Source organism: Coccinella septempunctata, chromosome 4 (assembly GCF_907165205.1).
Source record: "Coccinella septempunctata chromosome 4, icCocSept1.1, whole genome shotgun sequence".
Classification (NCBI taxonomy): domain Eukaryota; kingdom Metazoa; phylum Arthropoda; class Insecta; order Coleoptera; family Coccinellidae; genus Coccinella; species Coccinella septempunctata.
The window spans coordinates 7,471,038-7,497,180 of record NC_058192.1 but is presented as its reverse complement, the minus strand read 5'-3'; the positions used below and the strand labels follow the sequence as shown (position 1 = coordinate 7,497,180).

The 26,143-nt window shown below is 36.8% G+C and overlaps 1 non-coding gene across 1 annotated transcript; it reads left to right on the top strand.

Annotated features, from left to right (window-relative positions):
• The first annotated feature begins 24,726 nt into the window (after positions 1-24,726).
• Trnah-gug lies at positions 24,727-24,798 on the top strand. Its single transcript has one exon. It is a non-coding gene; the product is annotated as a tRNA-His (tRNA).
• The last annotated feature ends 1,345 nt before the right edge of the window (positions 24,799-26,143 follow it).

Here is a 26,143-nt window from a genome sequence, read left to right as displayed (position 1 = left end):
AGCTTTCCAGAATTGCGATAAAAACCATAGAATTTCCAAGAAAAACGTAGAATTTTTAGTACGATGGGTTATAGTGGGAAATCCCATATAACGTGAACTGGAAAGATAGCAAATAATTCTCATCAGAAGATGTGTGCAGTGATTTAGAAAGAAAGTAATGTAAGGTTATAGATAGTGAAATAAAAGAAGTGAATCAATAAATGATCTATGTAAACGCTTCAAAAACTAATTGAGTTTCAGTTCACTTGAATGCGTTTTTTTTTTCATTTCGTATCGAGCATCGAAATGTAATCGATTTATCAGTGCCTCAGCAGTTTCCGCAAAAAAACTGGAAAAACAAATGATCTGTCTTATGATTATGCCTACTTAAAAACAAATTTACCAGAATCTTTAAAATTTCTGTGGGTTTTTAATAAATTTTTCTTGTTCAACACTAACGTCCAGTTTTATAATCAAATTTAAAGTCACTTTAAGCTTAAAGCTTCCTTTACTGTCATTTTTAGTAGTGTTAAAGGAGGCTTCAAAATTAAAGGGACTTTAGGTTTGATTATGAAACCGGCCGTAAGGGTTTGATGGTGAACATATACTCCGAGATATACTCATATCCCTAGCAACTCTCACACCTGTTTCTTTCCCTGAGATCTACTGGGGATAAATCCTTTGTTGCAGTATCACCTTTAGCACGTTAGTCTGGGATCCATATAATGCGCAGCATCAACAATGTAGAGGCACACAAAATCTTAAAAACAAACAAGGAGTATCAAACCGCCACTGATGTGTGGCAGTCTATATTCTTTGCACCCCTGACAGAAATCCGTTTTCAGGAAGGGTTTGAGGGTTGCAGGCTTCGGGATTTTCACCATACTGGGACAACTTCGATCACATTATTTATTTGTTGTCAAGTTTTTTTAAATTACACGTAGATGGCGTCAGAAACTGCTCTGGGTTTTTCACGTTTGGATTTGGGACATGTCATGTATGATTTAATGACAATGGAATAGGTACTACTATCTGTATATATGTATGTGAAAGCAATTTACGAGATATTTTTCTTCAATGGATTAAAAATAACTATCAGATCATTGATAATATTCCTTATTTCTAGTCATTGCTGATTATTCGCAAATAGAACCAGATTTTCTTGAGATTCATCCATTATTTATGATGATACTATAGCTGAATCTTCGGTTTATACACTTGATGACGAATGATTAATTTCTCGACATTCACACAACCAAAAAAATTTAGTTTTGACATAATCCCAGGCCCGAATCCAAGAAATTCCCTATGGAATTATATCGCAAAAATAATTGAAGCCCCAGAGGAACAGAGACGTCCAGTTCCCGCGCTCAATAGACAATTTGAATTAATTAAGAAACCACTAATACCCGGTTAGGAAGACGGAACGGGTGCATGGGTATGGGTACCAACACATAAAACGTAATTCGGATTCAATGGCGACCTGAGAACAATTTTGCCACTACCGAAAACATCCGGCGTCTCTCATATTTAAGAATACCTTCTCACGTTTCCCATTTCCGGTACGTAGAGAATACATTTATATACTTTAAAACAAAAAGTTATTTATCTTGAGTCATCTTGACCACGTTTCATTATGAACGATGTTAGAGGTACGTTTTCCCATAGGTCGTACATGATTCTGCTACGTGGGGGTTACATGGAAAATGGCGGTTTTACCTATTGAATGTGAATTTCTCACGTCATCGTCGATTACGAACAACGAAAAGAATTATCTATCGTTTCCTTCAACTCACTACGAATGGTCGTACATGGCATATGACATTCCGCAATGAACACCGAAAAGTACTCATTCAAATTCTTCAAATTTTAACTGGGAGTTAGACAAGAGTTTTTTCTAATGTGCCTTATCAACTAGAAGAATCTGTTCTGTTTCTATCACTAGAGAGATAGTTAAGGAACACTGAAATCCATGTCCGATATGGGATTTGCGCCGCACAAAAAGAAGAAGAACTAGTTCACAATTAATAGGGATATTTTCGGATAAAAGCAGTTTCTTGGTTGATTATCCTAGTGCTAGTAAATTGGTCAACAATCTTTGAAACTCTAGGATTTCAACATTGCCCTGAGAGCGAATAGTGAAAAATATTAATCTAGTAAGTAACTGACAGACCATTTGTATGGGAGGTATTTCCTAATTGAATATCATTCCCTAGCTTCTCAGAATGAGACCATTATCGAGGACAAGACTCAACTTGCTTTATTTTTTACTGATTTATCGATAGAGAATTAATTACCGTATGCAAATGAGATAAGTAATTCTTTTTATTCAATTAACTAATGGATTTTCATGCGTTGAGAAATGTAACGCGTGGGTTCACCAGTAGAAATAAAAAATACACTGACGAAGACAATTATTGATTGGAGAGGAATGAACAGTTATGACAAAAACAAGAGATTGGTAACATCTAAACAAGGTTCGAACCTCACTGAACCTAAATAACACCTCCATAACCCCTGACTTTGCTTTCAGGAGTAAAGAATTTCTTCACATAACGATGACAGCTTCTACTGAACCATTGAACTCAAGAATCTTCTCTGGTCCAGTCGTATCATAAAAAATGTATATAATAGTTTTCCTCCTGGATTTTCTTGTTTTAACAGTTATAATGGATGACCGGATTACCGCACTTTTCATCCACCATCTAATTAAAATAAATGTTTCTTTTTCATTAGCGATTAGATAATCCTCGACTACGGAATTCCGAAGACCAGACCGCGACATTCAGATAATTCCTAAGCTACCACGGCACTAAATCAAGTTACGTAACGTCAGAGTATTTTCTATCGAAAAATGGTCAAACCGAAAACCAGCCGGGCCGAATAAAATAACACGCCTAAACAACAAACAAGACGGTAAGAATTTTACTACGGTACTATCTTGGAACTATCAAGTCGCCCAATGGTACCGCCGGTCTCTCGGCCATTTTCCATGGTAAAGGAGTGGATGGTCAGTTGTTATGTCTTCCGGCACAAGTGACTAGATGGGAAATAACTAACGCCATAAATTTTGGGGTGCCGATTAAAAGCAAGGTTAGCCGAATTGTTCCTTGAACGCTGATTAGTGGGTTTTTTGGTGCCTGAAGATCGGGGATCCTCTTCTGGGATGTTATTTATAATTGGGTATTTTTATGGATAATTAGGATCCCCATTTCCGAACTTTCGATTTATCGATCTCTCATCCTGAAGGATTGAAATGTGTGAGAAGATATGGGTGAAAGAGTGAATTGACCGGAGATCCCAATAGAGATATTTCGTTTTTAATTTATAATTGACGCCTTTTAGTCCTTTTATGGGACTCTAATATCTGTGATTTTTTCATCAGGGGCTTAATTGATTGGTGGGGAATTGATAGCTTACCTGAATTTTCACGATAACGTATTGGGAAAAAGTATGAGAAATTTATTTCAAGTTCTTCCTTAAAAACTGTTGAACACACAGTTAAACATTTTTTAATGAATATCATATAGAAATATAATCAAGGATAAATGTCTAACTGACTCATCAAATAAAAAATCAAAACACAGTCACGTTTTTTTATATTTTATGGTCTATATTTCTTCAGTTACTGAACTGTACAAGAATATGGGAGTTTTCTTAGTCTAAAAAGCTTCAGATAAAGCTAATACAATTTCCATCTCGAAATAAAACATCGACTTCTCGAGTATAGGGTGTCGCTGACAGAATTATACCGAGGCTTAGCGAAAAAAACCCTTTTACGTCGAATTAACGTAGAATCAAATATTCATAAAGTGTACAGCGGAGTTAAGCTTCTGTCGGCACTCTGTATTACCATAATAAGGTGATATTACCTCTGGTGCACAGTCAAATTTATGTAAATGTGCACACGCTGGACTTGTGTCTCTGAAAACGCCCGGTACCACTATACCACCATTATTATTTTAATTAATGTAAATACTTCGGACAGTAGTACAAGTAGCAGTTCAGGTAGGTATCCCATCTCCATTCAACCGGGTTAGTGACTAATTATGAGATGAACGCATCGTTGCGGCCCATTGAGCAGAATATTGTTAGATAAAGGAGGTGTCCTGCGAGGTATGTATCTGTATAATAACAACAAAATTAATATATTCCTCGAGCATGAATATTTTTTCTTGTCAGAGTTGGTCCCTTCATTCGATAGTTTTACAAATGAAATGTTACAATATCGTTTTCACAATGAATTCTTGTATTTGCGAGACTTATAACTTTTGATAGAAGGGCCATAGGGTGCTCGAACTTTTTGCATAATACTCCTTATTTTCTTATACAGGGTGAGTATTTGACTCGTACGAATATTTTAACAGTAGATTCTTGAGGTCAAAAGAAGCACTTTTTCGTTTACCATTTTTTCCGAATCGGCTCGGTTTAAAAGATACAGGTTGTTGAAAAACCATAAAAAATGTTATTTTCAGTTTTATACCACAAAAGGTTTCATCGAATGAAATGAATTTCGGAATGTAGTTTTTCATTTATTTGATGAACCTTTTTCGAACACAAGATATCACCCATGTCTTCCAGGTTTCTCATTATGACCATTACGTACCATAAAAATACCAAAAATTCAAAGAACCCAACTCTTGAAACTGAGTTGGACGTTATCTTATGAATATTTGAACGTTCTGTAAAATAAAAATATTTTGTTTTTCTAGAGGTGGCACAGCTCATTATGAAAACTTAAAATTTCTATATCTGACCTCAAAAATTTACTGTTAAAATATTTGTACGAGTTAAAGACTCACCCTGTAAATAGTAGTTTTCTTGGGATAAGAGATAAGCCTCAATTATAAGAAATTGATAACGAAATTCAAATTTGGGTCTTCCATATGTCCAAGAAAAAATTACACTGTAGAATAATTGTGACCCTGTCCCTATATTTGAAGTGCTTGTCACATTGTTCGCTGACGAGGTGCTGTGGACAACTATGAACAAGAAAGAGTCTGTGGTGACAACTTTGAAAATTTTTTGTGAATATCTAAAACGAATTTTGTTGAGAATATTTTGTTGTGATGCTCTATTTTTCACAATGATGTATAAGTTTTTTCTTTCAGTGGATAGAACTGAAATGAACTCTATTTTTCCTAGCCAAGCAGCTTAGGTCCAGTTTAGTACTAGAATTCCTTCGATAATTAATTTAAAGAAGCTCCTGGCTTTCACGTCACTGTTCTTCTACGTTTTTTCAATTTCATTCGAAAAGTGGAAGTTTTGAATGTTTCGGGATCCATAAACTTTGATTTACCAATTTTTAAATACTTATCCAATTGATTCGTCCTTGAAAACAACTAACAAACAGTTATAGTGGTGGATTTCATCAACTTATGCTATGGTTCCTTTTTGTTAATTCTATCATGGAATATTTCATGCATAACACTCAACCTCTGATTCAGCAGTTCCATTTTCGGACACAAATGACACAATGTTTCCTAAGGCCGTCCACAATTTTGCGCAATACGAAAAAATACGCCCTTGAAAACTATCTGTCCTGAGACGTCAAGTGATAAGACAATACTCGAAGTACACTCCATGATTTAAGACTCAAAGTGCGAAATGACTCGGTCGGTATGGAGATAAAAGGATTTGAAGATGGCTGTCCATCCATAAATTCGCGGAACACGTCCAAAGATCTGCCATGCTCCACCGTCTGATGTAGATAGATCTGCACCGTCTGGCGCCAAATATTCCCGGGAAGGTCATCGTGCATACGAACGTTTTTTTCTCAACCGTTTCGATCGACCGTTGGGTGATCCGTTGAAAACCATCCTCGAACATTGATCGATTGCCAATTTTACCATACGTGAAAATCCATCCCAGAAAATACCCCCGAAGATGTGCACAAAGCAACCCTATCTCTCCTCCGGATTCCAATACGGAAATTCGAAATTATCCCACGAACATTATTCATAAATTTATGCACACCCAGCCGACCAGACGGGTCGTGTGCAAGGGATGAATCGGATAGTCCCGGATCCTACCTGCCGTTTGTCTGGGCCGCCGCACCTCATCTACATTTTTCCATATGGGTATTTGACCCTTTCGTATTCAAATCCAGCGAAAGATATCGAATATGCTTAATAGCCTATCAAGGGCGATTCAACCGAAGATAGTTCAATAAGAGGTGGGTTACCCTTTTGTGCCCTTATTTGCAGGTAGGATTATGTTGAGAAGTTCCGACTGCTTATTCACTTCCTGGCTGATCTGAAGGAACCCACCGAAGGGTAAGTGTGTCATCTGGAGATTCCTTCGCTATTGGGATAAATGTAAATGATCACAGTGGCGTAGATACTTTTGTTCAACTGTTAACAGATCGTTTGAGCTTTTTCTGATCAACAGTAGAAATATATCGTGACTGCAATTGTTCTTCGAAGAAAACACCTCAATATGGTCAGATTTGAAAATATTCTATCACTTATAAATCCGTAAAAAAGTAGTGCTTTGAAGATGAGTCCAATGAAGTCAGAGGCTTCTACTCCAATAGAAGATTTAGCCTACATCTGGTTGCCCTAGGCCTTTCTTTCTGTTGGTACCTCCAGCATGATCATAGACTGTACTCTATAAGAGTCTTCCATACACATATCACAAAAAATTTCCAATGACATCTGACATCTCTACTGAGCAATGAAGAGATGATACAATTTCTCAAGAAAATGTTATTTTCAAGAAAAAAATTAGAAAGAAGCAAGTTCAAACGTTTGAAAAAGGTATTGTAGTAGGATCAGAAGTTAGATCATGTTCTGTTATCCGTGAATTGTCCATTTCTTCATATTGTATTAATCAACTCCTATATTGAAAATAATCACCATCATTTTCTGAAACTTTGGAATTAACAAAAATTAATTGTTGATGAAACTCTTAGCCGTTTTCATAAACTGTCCGTGAGTGTCATCCATTTGATGACCGTCTCACGCTGATGAGGTCAAGGAAGTCCGAAACAGTTTATGATTACTCATTATGAAAAAATCTCCCTGTATACAATGAAACGAAAGCAGGTAGGTATCAGATTCAGTAGTTCTTTTTTTAGAATAATTGAGTTCATTTTGATGGCGCCTACATCCTGTCAAAACGTAGACACTCATATGGAGGTAACTCGAGGAGTTAAATTTCATTTTCTCAACAAGAAGATTGCCCCAGCGCTGCAGCCTCCCTACGCCTCTGGTGCCTGCAGGAAGTACCAACCTCTTCCGGACCAATACTGCATCCCAACCAGTGAAAGGGAAAAATGCATGTTAAGGGTTGCAAATTCAGATGGGTGTCCTTTACACTTAATATTCAAGCAGGTAGTTCGGAATAAATTCACATACATTAAACAGGTAGGTAAAAAACTCTCCTTCCCTCTCACAATATTATTTCCGCAAACACAAGGCATAACGCCGTGTGGATAGACTGGCTGCTGAGGGTATTTTTGGGTTGTTACAGCCCCAAACGAAGTTGATACAAGTGTTGGCAAATAATAGATTCATATTATAATTTCCTTTCAGCGTTCGGATTTAGGTAGAGGATCCGAGATCTCAGCCTACCTGAACCGATTGTGTTAAATTAGGAATGACCTTTCTACCCCGAAGATGCAAATGTGTTTGTCTACCCGACCTTTCGCTTAAATATGCAACTTATTCAAATCAACCGTCTACAGGAAGGGTTTTTTTCTCATGGATCACAATGCAGGCGGTTCAGTTTATGTGGGCATTTTTTATCGGTCGGTTTTTTTCAACGAATTCGATTGCGTAACGATCAGGGAAGACTTTGAGATGTATCGAAGATGCAGGCCAAAATTCAAATGGGGTCATGTTCGAAGATCGTTATTTGGTTACCTATTGAATCCTTTCTTTCCTTACCATGTAATTTATGCGGATCCTTCAACGGAATATTTCAATATGTGAGGTACTGGTAAGATTTTGAAGTTTCCCTCCGAATCTTTTGAGGGTAGGTATTGATACGTCGTTTTTCAAGAGTTGCAGAATCTACCATTACTTTATTGCTACTTTAAAATGTTTATTTGAAGTATATACCAATAATTTCTGACCAAATTATCTGTCTAACCGCTAAACTTTCTGGAAGTGATGATGTTTTAAGCTTTGAAGCCAGGAGAATCCTTGATACCTAAGTTCATAAAAGGAAAACTTCAGACATTGCTGAAAGTAAACTTCTTCAAAAATACCCAAGAATTGTTCGAATCCTAGAAACAATATTCTTGGGGCCAATTGAATCCAAGTACAAGAAAAATAGATTTCTCTCTAACTCTAACATTGGGCATGAAGAGTGAGCAAAGTCAATTGTAAAGCCTATCAATTGAAGTGCCTTCTGGGAAGATTCTAAATTTAGACAAATCCAATGAAATTTGAAGCAGAAAATACGACGCAAGATGACAATGAGGAAGATAACAATTTCGAAAAGGCCCGGGATACATAAAATCAACATATCAGTTAAAGCCATGTCAGAATCGATAAAAAATCGCAATAAGCATGGTCGTAAACCGAGCGGACTTAAGTGAAATGTTGTAAACATTTATTATTCAAAATAGGCGTACGAACCATTAAACCGTATGTCTAATTGAAATAAAAACGAGCGAGATGCCAAATTAAAGGCGTAAAAATGAGTCGATTATAATAATTACCATAGTCATAAAGGAGATCCATATATTACAAGGCCGTTTGGCGCACAGCCTCTCGTATAATGATCAAAACTTATGAATGGGCTTGAACGATTCATGAGAGATAGATAGCGGGCTGATATGGTACGCCAGAGACGGACAAAAAACGATGCAACGGGATTTCAATTGGCGAAACTCGTGGCACAATTTTTTTCTCAACTAGTTTTCAACTTAGGCAAGGTATAATTTATCCTTTTTTGACCTTCTCTCAGCAAATTAAATGAGAGAATGTTAGTCTTCTTCCGCTAGATGGCGCAACAAGGCGTTCGATTGAATAGTGACTCTAACTCTTGTTAGAGTCACTGGAGTCGCTGGAGCTAATTTTGAGGCCACTGAAACAAACAATTCTTAATTGTTTCTTTCTGAATGATTTCCTTTCCAATGCCTTAGCCATGATTAGTGGAATTTGATAAAAATTCATCTTTGAACAACACTGCGCAGATAGACACTAAAAATACAGAAATATAATGTCAAGCTGCCGAAAGATTAATACAGATCCAGGATATAATTCTCAATTCAATACGCACAATCATTCATCGGAGCCACTTTCTTTTTATTGAATTTCATCGTTTCGTTTACAATCTGAAGTAGTTTATGAGAAAATGGTGATATGAATAACATCTTCAAATTTTTTTCCAGAGCAAAAACTGTTTCAGGAAATCTTATTTGGGTGCCATATCTCCAACAAAATGATTTTTATTGACCTAAATACATGAAGAACACTTCTAGTCCTACCCTGCACATCACTCAAAGCGGCAGAATGATTCGGATATAAAATCAAAATAAATTCAAATGAGCCCGTTCAAAATTGAACGTAAGGAGCGCCAGGTCAGTGTGCATAATTTCACAGATATATTCTCTTTTATAAATAATAATCGGCATTATTATTATTATTGTGTACCGTGGAATACATTAGCTGAGGCAGCACGCTTATGTTAAACTATGGTAATCAATGTACGTAAATATTTATGCGTCTAATAGCGGTGAGAGCTTTAAATGATTTTAGAGTTGGGCTGAAATGTATCTACAAGTGTTTATTTGTTTCAATTAATCCGCTGAAAAATATACGTTATCACCTATGCAGATAAATGTATCATTATAGGTTTGTTAATAATTCATTCAGGACTTGGAGTGTATATTACTCATGTGGCAATGACCTCTCAAACATTATTGTAGACAGCTTATCACGCAGAACTTCGTACAGATTTCTGGATTACTCAGAACTTCTAATCTACCAACGATATTTCTGATTTTTCCTTATGGTCGTGATCTTGAATTTGAGGCGAATTTATTGTTATCATAACCATCGATGAAAGTTTAATCAATGTTCACTATGCCTACTCACTCTATTTCACTAACAGAACAGAAAAAATCTTGCACATCTAGAAATAACAACCTGGAGAACGTTATCAGATTTTGAGACAACGTTGGTTACTGATACTGATCCTTATAATCCTGTTCATTAACTACTGGGCAGGATCATAACTGCCGAAATAACGGTGCCTATCTGGAAAATAAAAAAATTTCCCCTCATTATAGATTTCGTGCAATACCGTAAATTGAAATAGAAGATGCGGATATTCTCGTTTTATCTGGAATTCGATAGATTCGTTTTTGAGATAAACATTCACCATGAAAGCCTTAAGCACATTCCGTATTCAGAAGGGGGACATGAGGAACCTGTTGGTGTTACATAATTAGCTGTGGATATATTCACTGTTTTACCTGCTGTTATTTGCATAAGTGGGTATGTGGTTTATTCAACCAATTCCGCAGAATACTAGGCGTTCTTAAGTAACTTCGGTTGAGGGGTCAGCAGAGAGATGCCACAGCATATCGGTGTTGGATGTTTTCTGATTTTGTGATACATTGCCATGCAAAATTGTCACTTTTGTATAATTAATTTTCAGATTTGAATGTGGAAGTTCCGAGCAGAAGGTATGAAGAAGAGATCAGTCTAGCTTTTCTCTTTGAATTTTGAATTTTAAGGGATACCTAGAGACTTGACGAATTATCATCATTCTCAGAATTCAGTATTCAGATTTCAATGAAATTTATCAATCGCGTGCAATTCAAACATTGGTCATTAATTAATCTTTTGTTACTTTTATCATTTTCGGTATTTTAAGCATTCGAAGTTCACTGATAACGTTATTACCTCAAACTGGAGAACTTCAAGTTCAAGAATTATGATAGGAATCATTTTTTAGGCGACTTGAATTTTTAGAAACTACCTTGATCTTAATCGTATAAACACAGATTTAGATGAAAAAATTCCAGATTCAAACTGTGGCAAATAGGTATCTATACTCCAAATTTTTAATCGATGATTACATCGAACATTGAGATTGATAGTGTATAGATATAGACTCATATGTTGGGACACGTGGAATTTCGTTATTTGAGGACTCATTTCATCAGCTGTTACAATTTTATTCAAGTCATTATTTTCTCTGCAATAGGTATCAGTTGAGATTAAATCCACTTTATTTGGAACTAGATAACTGAGTTTCTCTGATTCGATGGCTTCAATTCTTTCTAAAACATAAGGAAATATTTTTTTGATTTTCCGCAATTTCAGTGGAGTGTAGGTACCACTGACGACTATCGGGATTGTATAATCGATTACAGATGCATAGGGACTACTTAATAGTGACTCTGAATATGCAGATTCTATTTTCCTGTTCACCTATAACTTTCTTATTCAGGAGTTATCAATCATCGGAAATTATCTAGATAAATGAATAAGGATGCTACTAGACAAGTACATCCAGTTATCTGCAGATATAACCATATAAAGTTGTTCTCATCATTTGCTTAAGTGAAAACGGACCTGGTCTTATGATTTTACTGCCAAGTACGTCAGGATACTGGTTATCAGAAACTGATTATACACCATCAAATACGTAGAGCCAATTAGAGGATAGGAAAAAGTATTAAGAAGAAGAATTAAAACTAAGATAAAAGGAAGTAAAATGACATTGATAACACAATGTGAAAGCCTTGAAAAATACAAAAACAAACAACTTTTACTGGATGTAGATTAAAACTCAATTCGAGACCAAAATGCAGTTTTTCGAAAAGTGTGAGAAATACCAAAGGTGTATAATGAGAAACTGAAGACTTCGTATTGGTGCCCTTCATGCATTTTTGTTTTCAAATAAAAACGATTGCCGTGTTAATTACGCAACATATTCCTCCAACTAAATGCGAGCTCTTCATACACTTAATCTCTCCTTTAAATGGAGCTGCGTTGACGTTATATCAGATTCCAATTAGAAATATCCTAGTTGCAGTTGACAACTAATTAATTCGCTGAGTTTAACAGTGGATAATTGTGAAAAATTGTAAGTTGCAGCAGACGCCCAAGGATTATTTATCTGTCCCGACGTGAGTTGGGACTAACAAAAACATGGCTACTTTCTGTACCTAGCCACATAAATTGTCGAGGAATATGTTGGAAGTTCTCTGCCGTATAGAGGAGTTTGTTTCAGAAAATGAATCTTCGGGTGTTGTAGAGTTATGATCCTTTCGGTTGCAAGGAAAATTATTGAGACTGTTCCGGGATTTTTACTCAGAGTAGTATACATAGATACTCAGATGGATTGAGCATCAACCTCATTTCTACCCGCAATAATTCGAATGAGAGTGGCTGATTGAGTCAACACGTATTTGCCAGCAGTGGGTACCCTAGATATGCACAGTGAAGCACTGTTAACATTTTTTCGCGAAACAGGACCAAGTGAAAATCCTTGTTCTGAGTTTGTTCACACCACAAGGATCAAGGTCACGCGAAGGCCTTCCCACGTAACCAATTTCCAGTAGCTGTCCACGTTTTGTTTTTCGCAGTCCAGCCAAACCCAGATACCTACGTGTTTTATGCCCCAATATATCAATTCCAGCTGAATGCAAATCAACTTCGGGTAAATATTGTCGAAATAATTTACATTAGGATGTAATTTGGCATTCAATACGTTAGCCAAGCACAAAATAATGTGGTTCTCTCGTTGCATCGACGGAATACTAAGCACCCTCGAGGAAAAAAGACGTTTAAAACAAAACCGCCTGCCGGTATGAATTATTTAAACTATGTAGACATGTTCCACATCGATACTATTTTGAGATGCAAGGTGCCAGGAAGCGTCAGGGTAGAAGGTTGAATTTGAGATTTATTGATATGGAAATTGAGGTATCTATACGATAATTAGGGACTTCACAGATTTTCGCGATTCTCTTTAATTGAGTTGACGAACCTGCGTCATGACCTTGGCTACATCATCGCGAGAAATTCGATTCAAGATTCAATAAACTGAATTTTGTGGTTGACATTGTACAAACTAGATCTGAATAAACAACAATTGAGTACCGATTATGGTGAAAACCGAATCAATAACCGAATCATCTTCAGCTGCCAGCACCAGAAGGTCTTTCCACAACTTAGGATTGAATTTTATATTCTTCTTTTTATTGCCCCTTTGTATGTACAGGGTGAGTCTTTGACTCGTGCAAATATTACAGTAGATTCTTGAGGTCAAAAGAAACATTTTTTTCCTATACCATTTTTTCCAATTCGGCCCTGATAAAAGTTTGCATAATGAGCTGTGCCACCCTTGGTAAAACAAAATTTTCTTCAGAATAACTAACTCAATCTGTGACTCTACACGTCTGTGGATCTCTCAAACAGAGTTGTATTCAGCCAACGTACCCAATTAATAAATAAATAAATAAATAAACAATAAATTTCAATCGTCCAACACTGAGAACATTTAGAAAAATGATTTTTTATGTTGTTGGTAAGCTGGAAGTGGACGTTTCACGCGATGGGATATATTTTGCATCGATTATTATATTAAAATTTCATCTCCTCCTGTAAACGAAAATATAATGAAGTCATCGGCATTTCAATTGGACATCACCATTCATGTACGGCATAACGATAAATCATCCTGCTAAAAATGCAGGGTTGATGTCAGCTATTGTGGTAAAACCAACCTTGATGTTTGTGAACGTGTAATCGGTTGGTGTCAGTTTCACATACTAATTTTTTATATTGATTGCCGCGTGTAGGCTGCGCGACGTTCGGAGGAGTGCCATAACGTATTTCACGTTCCAATTGAGGGGAATTGGGACGGGAATGATAAAGTGCTCTGAATATTTCTCGCAGGACTTTTGTGAAAGGTGCTCTGGTTAGTAGGTGAGATACGCTGATGACCTTCCAGGAAATCGGGGAAAAGTTTTTAGAACTGGCAACATTGTATACCTGAATATGTACATTTTCATCTTTATCAATTATCAATAGACATAACTCTAAAACGCCTTCGTGGATTCTTATGAAAATTTCAAGAAACTCAACCCTGGCTACGACCATGCTATCTACGATTGCTTCTGGGTAGACTATACAGGGTGAATCTTTGATTTGTACAAATATTTGAACAGTATATTCTTGAAGTCAAAAGGAACACTTTTTTCCTTTACCATTTCTTCCGAATCGGCTCGGTTTAAAAGATACAGGCTGTTAAAAAACCTTGAAAAAATTTTATCTCAAAAACGGTTTTATCGAATGAAATTAATTTCGGAATATAGTTTTTTATTTATTTGATTGATCTTTTTCGAACACAAAATATTACCCACGTCTTCCAGTTCACTCATTATGACCATTACGTAATATAAAAATACCAAATATTCAAAGAACCAAAGTCTTAAAACTAACTGGGACGCTATCTAATGAAAGGATTCTTCATATTTTCTGTTACAAAGCGCTGTTTTCGATTAATTTGATGTTTAAAAATTGACAATTATCTGTGAAATTTGAAAAATTGGGTACTTTGGTTGAATACAACTCTGTTTGAAAGATCCACAGATGTGCAGTGTCACAGATTTAGAGCGTTATGCTGAAGATAATTTTGTTTTTGCAGGGGCGAAACAGCTCATTAAAAAAACTTAAAAAGGCTATATTTTTTTATCGGGACTGAATTGGAAAAAATGGTAAAGAAATCAAGAACCTCAAGAATCCACTGTTTTTCATCATTTGAAGCTTGTTTCTGAACTTTCCCACACTTTAGGGGTATTTTTTTTTGGAAAAACTCTTTAAGGTACATTTTTTCCTCTTCTTCACTCAACACCCTGTGTAACTCATGGAAGCCACTTCGAATGTGCATTCTACATAATAAACGTCCATCTTAATCGTATGTTTTAATCGTTCTGAACTAGTTCAATTCGTTATTTCTGTTTTCCTAGATTTAATCGATGCTATCGACATTTCGTTCCTACAGAAAAATTGTAAGAAATGCAGCGCCACTCACTCCTTCCTCGAATAGAGCATTTCTAGTCTCGGCGACTATTTCATAATTATGAAATAATTCCATAACGGCGTAGGCGGAAGACTTAGTCGAATAATTAACCGTAATTGAGACCACCGTCAAAAATGAGGAGCGGGAAACGTTTTTCCAAAATGCAGTCAACCGACTTCCTGCAAACGAGGTAATAGATAAAACTCGGAGAAGTTATCATTGAAAGGTAGCTTGATCGCGTATGGCGTGACGTGACTGGTTTGTTTCGAAACAGCTGAGGCTGAGTTATGAACCAGCAATAATAATCTTGTGGCACAGTAGGCCGTTCTAAGGTTAAATATCTAACAATGATTTGTTTTTATTGGACATTTAATGCCCAGGTATCGGTAAGAGTTTTCCCAACTCGGCCCGTATATCATTCGGACGGTTTGAACTGATGTTCGCGGATGATTTAGTGCAGAGATCCCACTGGGTCTTCTCTCACATTTATGGCAGCACTGAATGAATTTTATATTATGGCGGTTTGAAGGATGTATGGGAGAGAAATTCACATACACACTTCCTGCTGATAGGCCCACACAAAAAAGTATACGACCGTAGGTGTTAAGAAATGATCTGAAAGCATAAATCAGGACATTTGAATCATGTCTGTGGACCAAAAACATCTTTCACCTTGGTAAATTCTCCAATCAATGACCAATGAAACATCAGGTATAACGGATTAGTTTCAAGCAAGGGAATCTCTGAGACATATTAAAGGTAAGTTTCATAAAAATGACCCTAAGCAACAATGGAACCTAATCCAGAATGTCTCTGAATTCAATGAACATAGATTATAAAGTGAAAAACGAAGACAGCCTTTGCTAAATTTTTTCTAAGCAACCTTGGACTTTCAGTTCACTGTTTTTTTATTATTTTATTCCAGATGATGTTGAGCTGTTGAGGTGAATACCCAATGTCTTCAGAAGATGAAGAGGCTTTCCAAAAATATTGGAAATTTTGGTTAAAGCATTTTCTTTTGATCAGATTCTTAACTTGAGATTCAGTTGGCGAAATTATTTCCTCTGCACAATGTTTTTGCATGAGGAGATCGTAGAATGAGCATAGTTTGTTCCTGAATAAAAGCCTACATTCAAATGCCATTCGAGAATGGTACTTTACCACGAAAACATTAACTTTATTGGTTGAACAGCTTCTATGGCTCAAACGGATTTATGATACCGAAATGAGTCGTGTGACTCTACCATTAACACGAGCGTTCTACTTACCATAATAGTCCTTTTGAAAAGCCACATCTCGGTGAATCTGCACTCCATTTTTTTCGAACGAATTATGAAAGGTTTCTCCTGTTAAGTTCACTCCAATGTGGAAGTTCACAAATCATTCGATGAAATTCAGACAGAAACAGACATAGCTTCGATCGGTTTGTTGTCTGACATCGGAAAACTAGAAAAAAAATCATTGTATATACTCCATTCACATTTATTTTAGCAGTCGGTTGGCTATGAAACAATTTTCTCAAGTTTTTGTAACTAGAACGGAGTAAGGTAGGCACTCATGAAAAAAAGAGACAGGGTTTCAGGAAGTGCTATTTAGAATTCAGGTCCGCTCATTCAAATAGAAATTAACCCTGATTTCTACAATATATCAGACGGTAGCGAACATATTCAATGTAAGAGCATTTATATAATGTTTCATCTGAATCTAAACGACTTATAGTTCAGCTGAATATTTCCACAATCAGAAGGATTGTGAATGGAGAGGATGACATATCAATGTATTAGGATGAACAGCCACAAATACGTGCCAGTTGTCCTGTTAATTGTTTATTGATGTGAAATTTTTGTTCAAAGATAAAGTTAATCTTGACTTGAAACTTCCTTTAATTCCTTTTTACTTATATTGATGCAAGATGATTTTTTTAAAGAATTTAACATTCTTGTAATTATCTGTTAATTTCTTCGTGAGATACCCATTCCCAACCACTGCATCATATGCATTTCATCTTCGGGTTAATATTTAAAATCTACAACTGATGTAACGTATTCAAACTTCAGCCAAAGAAGATAACGATCATTAACTCTCCCCATCTAGTGCATATTATGATATTATACTGATCTCTTGTATTTTCCATGCAAATAACTGGATTTGCTATGCCTTCAATCAGTTTGTATAAACTTTAATTATGTTCGTCACATATTTTCCGAAGAGATTCGACATTGTGATAAAATACGTAATAATAGAAACTTGATTTAAAACCCAAAAATGTTTTCACAAGCCTTATAATCCGACATTTTCGTACTATACAGAGTGAAATGTGTCAAATTTCCATAAAAGTGAATGGAGTATAGGTAGGAGCGATACATTTTCAGCATTGTTAGTGAAATTAAGTAAATTTTGATTTTTAACCTAGTTCTTTCAACAGAGAACAAGAAATCTTCAGTGCTGTTTTACCTGGATCATATTCCTAAGACTTCTAATTCGAATTCCAGCTACAGAAATCATAAATACAGATGTTTGAAATCGCCATGTTGCGCGAAAAGTCCTAGAATATTATTAGAAAAAAAAATTGCTGGAGAATGTTCGTAGCCCAAGAACATTGTTCACAACTGAGAAGGATTGTTATTCCATCACGTACCATGGGTTTTTCCTTGTTCACTGAAGAAAAACACTCTGTGATCGATAGTTCTCCAGTGGAAAGAATGCGAGATGTATCGTCGGAATCGAATAAAAAAATTCAGAACATTACGCAAGTGTTTTTCTAGTCTCCCATATTATGCATCGAAAGAACGTTAAGTTAACCTTCAGGCAATATTTTATCTTCTTAGATGAACTTAAATAGCTATGTGGAAATAGTTGCACTATCACATCTACTTCAAGATGTTTATAGTTTGAACGTTTCATGGAGTTAACGGCCTTGTACAATCCTCGAATTGGTAAAAATTCTTCGGAGAAGGACAGTTACCAAATGTCGACTTTGTCGCAACCCGAGATACCTTGGCACAGACTCATTTCTGGTTTCTAAGGTCTAGTTTAGATTGTGGTGCTGATACCACTTCGGTTAATTGACAAAGCTCATAATCCGTTAGAGATAATTAGTCTCCCGTCTAACTCGTTTTGGTGAAAAACATAAGGTTTATATAGCAGTACACCTAATCAAAAAAATTATCTGGTTTCTTTACACCGCGTTTTCTCAAGGAAAAGAATGCGAATAGATTTGAGAAGTCGTAGATCTCCAGATAAGAATTAACGTTAACACTTTCAAGGTTCCAGGCACAGATTATCGAGTATGGTTTGAATGGATCCAATTTTCACTGGCATCAGATGCATTTACGGAGTTCTTCTCGATCTGGTAGCCTCTGAAATTATTTTTGTCCTAACCGGAAAACGCAGGAATGCCTCCTAAGGATATTATACTTATTATCACGATGGATGACGCTCCATAAAAATCATGGAATATCAGACAGCATCAATTATTTCACTCGTCATTAGATAAGGATAAGGTGGTTATAAGACAATTTTTCGAGTTCTTTCAACATCATCAGGTACTCATGAAATAAATAAGATCATGGATTATCTCAGGAGACTTGGTGTCTATTCATTATTATCACTCTCACTATCCTAATCATGAAATCCAATTGGATCTAAGCATTTCACCTGGAAAACTCATGTATATTTTTTATCTTTAATGGCAATCATTACCATCAAAACATTCTATTTGTATACTTTTTTGTACAGAACTGTAAAACCGGGAATCTCTTTTAGAACCATCTTCATTTTATAGTAAGATCGGAGGCGACAATGTTGTCACCCGTTTCAAACTGACGACTTTGTTGCACAAATATATCGTTTTGTTGAAACAAAGGCTATTCTGAGATACCCATAATGACAATGACAATCATGCATAAAAAGACCACTAATATGTGTTTTCCACTTCCTGAGATATTATATTACATTTTGAACAAAAGTTGAATACCTATCTCACAAACGGAGAGGGTTAGGTATAGGGACTCCCTAGCAAACTCCGCTTATTTTTCCTCAAAGAATTCAAAAATGCAAGAAATGGTGTTCCATTTGACAAAATGTAACTTGATATGTCACGCTTTCTTCAAATACCCTGTATGAATGTGATTATTTTTCAAATGTAGTCCTATCGATATACTCATATTTGCACAGAGCGTTTTCTAAAAAAATATACCATTTGGCCACGAGATTCAGCTGTATATCTACTCTAAGTGAAAGATATTCCATTTATTAGAAAGAATTTCTAGGAATATATCCATATATTCCTAGAATATATCTACCAGCAGGACACAAAGATGACGAGCAATTTCAATGAGATAGAGCCTAGAAGAGTATCTTCTCCCTGTCCAGATGTTCATAACAGAATGAGTAGGTGTTATTGTTTCCAATCGATTAAGTTCAGTTCCATTCAACACTTTTTTTCCCTATCCTAAATGTCGAAATGCCAGAATCATGAATGGAACCCGAGTGAACGTACGAGTAAGATGTGTATTATTAGTAATCATTAGGAGGAATTGGAGAGCGGAAGGATTCTGTACTCCTATTTCATCGAAAGAGAATTCGATGGTGGGTTTTAAATAATGGGCTGTCTGCGCTATTAAAAACTGACGGATTTGCATACAATACGATTGGATAGAAGAGCGAATTCAAATTTTGCCCGTTCAGTAGGTTGAAATTCCTATAGTTGGAACGAATCGAAGTTCTTCATTTGTTATGTTCGATATGTGGGTGCTCTCAGTTCTGAGTTCTTCTTCAGATTTGATGACTCATCCCATCTTGGTCGGATGGAGGATGTAGGGACCAAAGTATCAATTCTAGGAACTTCAGCTTTCATTCTGAAGAATCCATCCATTTCAACAATGAAAAGCAAATATCTTTTTTACCTACTGGTAGCCAACCAAGTCTTTGTTCAGCATCCAGTCTTGATTATGATATGAGTAATGATCTTCAGAATCTTCTGCCCAGGACAGCAAATCATTCGATTTGTTTTTTCATGCCAGAGTTTCCATGTAGATTTTTCATATCGAAAATATCCATAAGCCACGTCACTTGATATTCCTCAAGGTTAGCTCTCCAGGAATTCACTGTATGCCTCTGGTGACAGATGACTTTGAAGACAATCGAAGTCAACATTCCCTTGACGAACTTTCCAACTAACGATAAAGATCAGTACGATTCCAAGTCACTCAGAATAATACAGTGTCAGACAATCCTCCAATACATTAATGGGCAGAAGTATGTGATCACCAGGAGTGTCCATCACGTATCTGGTGACATTGCGGGGATTTGAGCTCATGTGGGTGACCATCCTGCATGTTAATACCCTCACGTGTCTGTTCGCTATACACCGCCATCAGATTTTTCTGTGATGACTATATTATATTTTTACCTATGTTGTTGAGCCGCTCTTGTGATACACTAAACGGCACAAATTCTCACACTCTATGTTGAATTAGTAGAAGATTCCATACTTTTACACGAACAAAGTTTGGGGTGTTGAGCAAGAAAAAGTGCGAGCAAGGAATCGTATAAAAAAATTCAGTCACCATATTTGATCATGAACTTTTGCCCTACTCACGACAAGCATTGTGGTCAAGTCAAAATCTTTGTAATGCGTCAATTTTCTAATATAGCCAATTAATATGCGTTCAAATAAATTCGTCGTCAATTAGGCTACTTGTCAATGTGTCCTGTTGAACGCACATTATATTACGGATATTTTTTCAGTGAACAGTTACGAGCTAACTTAGAGGTGGACTGCAATCAAACTTCTTGTCCACCCCAGGCTAATACTGCAGCGAAATAACTATTAGAGCGAAACATATTATTGGATAAGGATTTTTCCTAAAGTCAGGGTTGGCAATTAGCGGTCTGCAGACATTTATTAAAGAGGAATGTGCGTGTTACCGTAATAAATCTCTTTTTCATGATACTTAACAATATACGAGAGTAATTGTATAATAACAACAATAAGATCATCGTTAGGAGTCCTTGACAATAATATTGCCCGTATACTAATCTCTTACTTTATTGAATAAATGTTAGCTTACACTAGATGCATTGGAACGATGAGAAATAAAGTAATGAAGGGAATTATACAGATTGTTGCATTCAATTCGTTCGATTGAATGTGGGAGAGTGGTTTTTTCTGAATGGGTTAGAGGAGAGATTTATAACTCTGTCAAATGAAGGCTCTGAAGATCACCTTGTGTTTTGACGCGAGTTTTCGAAAAAGATATGGGAGATTCTTGCTTTTGATTGGCTATCCACATTTGTCCCGTTGAATGTTAGCTGCAGCTCCTGTATTTTTTAATTCCTAGAAATAATCTTGATTTTCAGGGTCACAAATTTTGTGAGATCTACAAAAAATAAGTAGATCGAAACTATTTCAGGGTATATAGCGACTGTTAGAGGTAGGACACTCTATAGGGCATTTTCTGTAGTAGACATCGAGATTCCATCGTAGAATTGAATGAAGACCCGACAATTTCTTGATTGTAAACTATTACTTGGCCGAAGAGGAAGAGTAACGCTGTCTTTTAGATTTTCGTTCGAATGACTCATTTTCTGAGCCCTTAACTTGTCGTGATTGATGACAGCAACTTGCACGCACAAAAATATGACCCACCGCTCATTTTTCCACGTGAAATTAATGTAGAAATAATTATTTCATGTACTTGCATGCCAGAGCTTCCAGTGACTCGTATAGCGGCATCATGGTCTCCTTCCTTCCCTGTAATTCGGTCTAAATTGCAAACGCTGTCGCTCAGGGGGCTTATATGCCATTCTGACACGATAAAAGCTTGATAATAATGCATCCACTCATAAGTTATGCACGTCCACTGGCGTTTGCAATAAATGGAGGCTTAAAAACCTCGGAGGAACAATTCCATGACAAGAAATCCAAACTTATTGCTACTCTGTGTATGGTGTTTCTAGATTACACATATTGAGCATACTTGGACATCACGAATCTGGCGTTTTTTATGAATTATGTCGTGAACTTTTGTCGGTTCGTGAAAGTTCACTTGGTGAATCTTCGGTCGGAGGTGTTTCTCGAACGATAAGTTTAATGTTTCGTTTTGAGCTTCAAGGTGATAAGTTTAAATGCCAGTTAGGTGTAAGATTTTGTAGTTGCTCACACGACAATTCATATATTCCAGGAATATTGCCAAATTTGCAAAGAGAAGTCAGCATTATGACTTCCCCATATCAACAAAAGATTTTGTGTGATTTACGAGGATATATTGAAGAATTCTTAGCCTACTATAAAACAAAACAAAATTTCAATGTCAAAATATTTCATTACTCAACATATCCTCCTCTTGATTAGATACATTTATTACAGCGAACCTGCAACGTATCTAGACCTTTCAAAAAAAATGTTTCTTCTCGCTCTGCAAACCAGACCTACACAGCTTTTATTACCTCCTCGATGGAAGAAAATTTACGACCTTTTAAACTTTTTTTCAGTTGAGGAAAGAGATGATAGTCGGATGGAGCCAAATCTGGTGAATAAGGGGGGTGTTCTAGTAATTTAAACCCTAAATCACGAATTTTTTGCATGGCAACAAGGGATTTGTGTGCAGGGGCTTTGTCCCGCAAAAACGAAACAACTTTGGATAGCTTTCTGCGTCTTTTCTCTTTGATTTTTGCCCATAGAGTGGTCAGTAATGTCGAATAGTAATCTCCGGTTATTGTTCTACCCTTATCCAAAAAATCAATCATGATTACTCCATGGCAATCCCAAAAAACTGAAGAAAGAACTTTTCCAGCAGATCTTTGGACACGAAACTTCTTAGGCCTTGGAGAATCAGAGTATCGCCATTCCATCGTTTGTTGCTTTGTTTCTGGATCGTATAAATGTACCCAAGTCTCATCCATAGTAACAATTCAATAGAAAACCAATTATCTTCGAATCTCTGAATCTTGCACACTTATTGAAGAATCCTTTATTTATCCTCATCTTATCAGCAATCCCAAATGAAGGATTTGTAAATCATCTATATATCCACTACATCATCATAAGCCGTGATATCATCATACCGAGCGAATTGCTCTAATACGACACCTAAGAATATAACTATGAGAGAACTAGTCCACCTATTAACCGATAAAAACACGTCGCTCCCGGCAACCAACTGATGAAAAATAGTGATTCCACGTAGTGAATCGTAACCCACATCCAGGGGACTAGTCCCGAAACTAATAATTTTAATTTGCCAGTCTTTTAAAGTCAAGACGCTGGAAACCGATCCAACTCCGACCCATATCAGAAGCGCCCCGCAGCGCTTTTGATATTTATGTCCGAAAACCCAGCTTGCTTTTCACATTATTTTTAAACGAAGTGGGTTTCCTGTCCGTCGGTCTGTCGGTCTTAATATTTTACTGCAGCGCATTCCGTTATTTCATTTCGTATACGGGAAAATTTCAACAGGAACCATATCCCTTTTATAAATAACATTAAAGTTGATTGGAGTTTTCTCGATCGTTTTATTTGGTTTTTGGGAAGGTGAGGTTTCCCAAGCCTGGAGTAAATTGGAAGTAAAACGATAGTTGTTCAATTTTTTCGCAATACTACAAGCGTCAACTGGTAGAAAAAAAAGTCTCTTCTTGCTCTGCAAACCAGACCTCCACAGCTTTTAATTACTCCTCGTTGGAAGAAAATTTACGACCTTTTAAATTTTTTTTCAGATGGGGAAAGAGATGTAGTCGGATGGAGCCAAATCTGGTGAATAAGGAGGGTGTTCTAGTAACTCGAACCCTAAATCACGAATTTCTTGCATGGCAACATGAGATTTGTGTGCAGGGGCGTTGTCCTGCAAAAACAAAACACCTTTGGATAGCTTTCCGCGTCTTTTCTCTTTATTTTTTTTCTGTAGAGTGGTCAGTAATGTCGAATAGTAATCTCCGGTTATTGTTCTACCTTTATCCAAAAAATCCATCATGGCAATCCAAAAAAACTGAAGAAAGAACTTTTCCAGCAGATTTTTGGACACGAAACTTCTTAGGTCTTGGAGAACCAGAGTGTCGCCATTTTATTGACTGTTGCTTTGTTTCTGGAACGTTGGAATGTACCAACCCAAGTGTCATCCATAGTTACAATTCGGTTTAAGAAGCACAGATCGAACGCGATGCTTCTACCCTTGCACGCTCTTGGTCAACATTCAAAAATTTGGGGATCCATTTTGCAGCAATTTTTCTCATGTTCAAATTGACGTGAACTATATGATGAACGCGTTCGTATGAAATATTCAGTGCTTCATGTACTTGATGATGGCTCGATGCTCCAATTTTTCGATTTTCAAAATTTCGGTGGACATCTTCTTTCTTTTAATTTATTGCGTAACTCTGGTTTACTTTTTGACCTCAAACTTCACACTGAAACTTCTAAAGAAATATTGTTCGTTGCTATGGTAACGCATTATTTTTTTCATGCATGGAACTGGTCTAGGCCAACTAGATATCAATACATCCTCGTCAGATGAATTCCATGTAGGAAATAATAGTACACCAGTAGTCAAAACACTTAAAAAATAAATGAAAAAATCCACTTTTGAAAAGGTGCGATAGATTTCAGCCGTATTAATTCAGAGTGGGTTGCTACTCAACCGATGAGTACAATCTACTACGCTTGGATAACTTTAAGAGCTTACTTCAGATTCAAGAGTATAAGGAATGCAATCACCAATTATGGTTATATTCTTTCACTTAATCAGTGCTCCAGTAGCCGTGATCGTCTAGTGGTTAGGACCCTACGTTGTGGCCGTAGTAACCCAGGTTCGAATCCTGGTCACGGCAATGTGAAAACATTGTCACGGTGGAGCTGTACTTTTTATACTACCCGAGATGAAGAATATTGAGTATCATATTTCATGAGTTTAACCTAGATGAAAATCTGATGGAAAATCCGAGGACCGTAAATCTGCTTACCTCTTGACCCTTATACAGGTACATACTTGATGATGGCTCGATACTCCAATTTTTCGATTATCACGATTTCTGTGGACATCTTTCTTTTAATTTATTGCGTAACTCTGGTTTACTTTTTTGATCGCAAACTTCACACTGACAGTTCTAATGAGGTCTAGGCTAACTAGATATCAATACATCCTCGTACTTCAACATTGGTGCAACATTGAACACTAAAAGAATAATGTTGGGGAAGAAATCAAGTAGCTTATGGTTTGGTGAAGGCTCTTCTCACTACAGCTCTACTCCGAGTGCAGAGTTCCAATGAACTCCATTTTCTGAGAAGGCTTCAAGAAGGCTACGTCCTCATTCCTCCTTTAATTTTCTAGTCCAAAACATTCCTCGCGCAGGGTAGCAATGGCAAGGTTCTCTATAAACAGGTGCACAGTTGTTTCCTCCTCTTTCCCACAGAATCTACAGACTCTACAGTGGCCACTTTCTGATAAGCACATTCTCATCATATGCTTTCTTGGGCGACAAGGTGCTGTGAAGAAGCAAGTGAGGAGTCGTAATTTATTCTCTCTGAGATCCAAATATTCTTGTATCTTGCAGTTTCAAAATCCTGATGGAACCTTCCCCAGGAAGTCCAGAAACTCCTTCTTATAGGTGCATTTTCATATTCAAGTAGGAGTGGTGTATATTTAGGTTGGTCAAACTGTATGTTATGTCAATAGAACAGAAGAGTACCTAATTTGGCTATGAATTAAGAGTTGGGAATCATTCATTCCAGTCTGATCAATCAAAAAATTAGCAGCGGCCCGATAACGATTTCCGAATCAACTTCTTCATGCACCGGTAATGGGTTAATCAATTTGAAACAACCTCACAGGATGTGACCACCGACTTCTTCATTTCCTGAAGCCGAAGACGTTTTCGTGGCGCAAATTTCCTTCTCGCTACATCGGAAACCGACAGGTTATAATTTATCGCTCATCTATGACCGAGTATCGCACCGTCGTTTCGCCATATAAAGAAGAATTAACAATCGTCTTGACTTGAAGACCGTAAACGATAATCGACGCCGGCTTATGCCGCCTCACGTCCTCACCTGGGATGCCTGAGCCTGCGGGGGGGTCGGGGAGGCCTCCAGTCTTTTGTCCCTGTCATAATGCAACTGCACGTAGCCGTATTGTCGGGCTACTTCCGGTATTCTCCAAGAATGCCGAGGCGATCA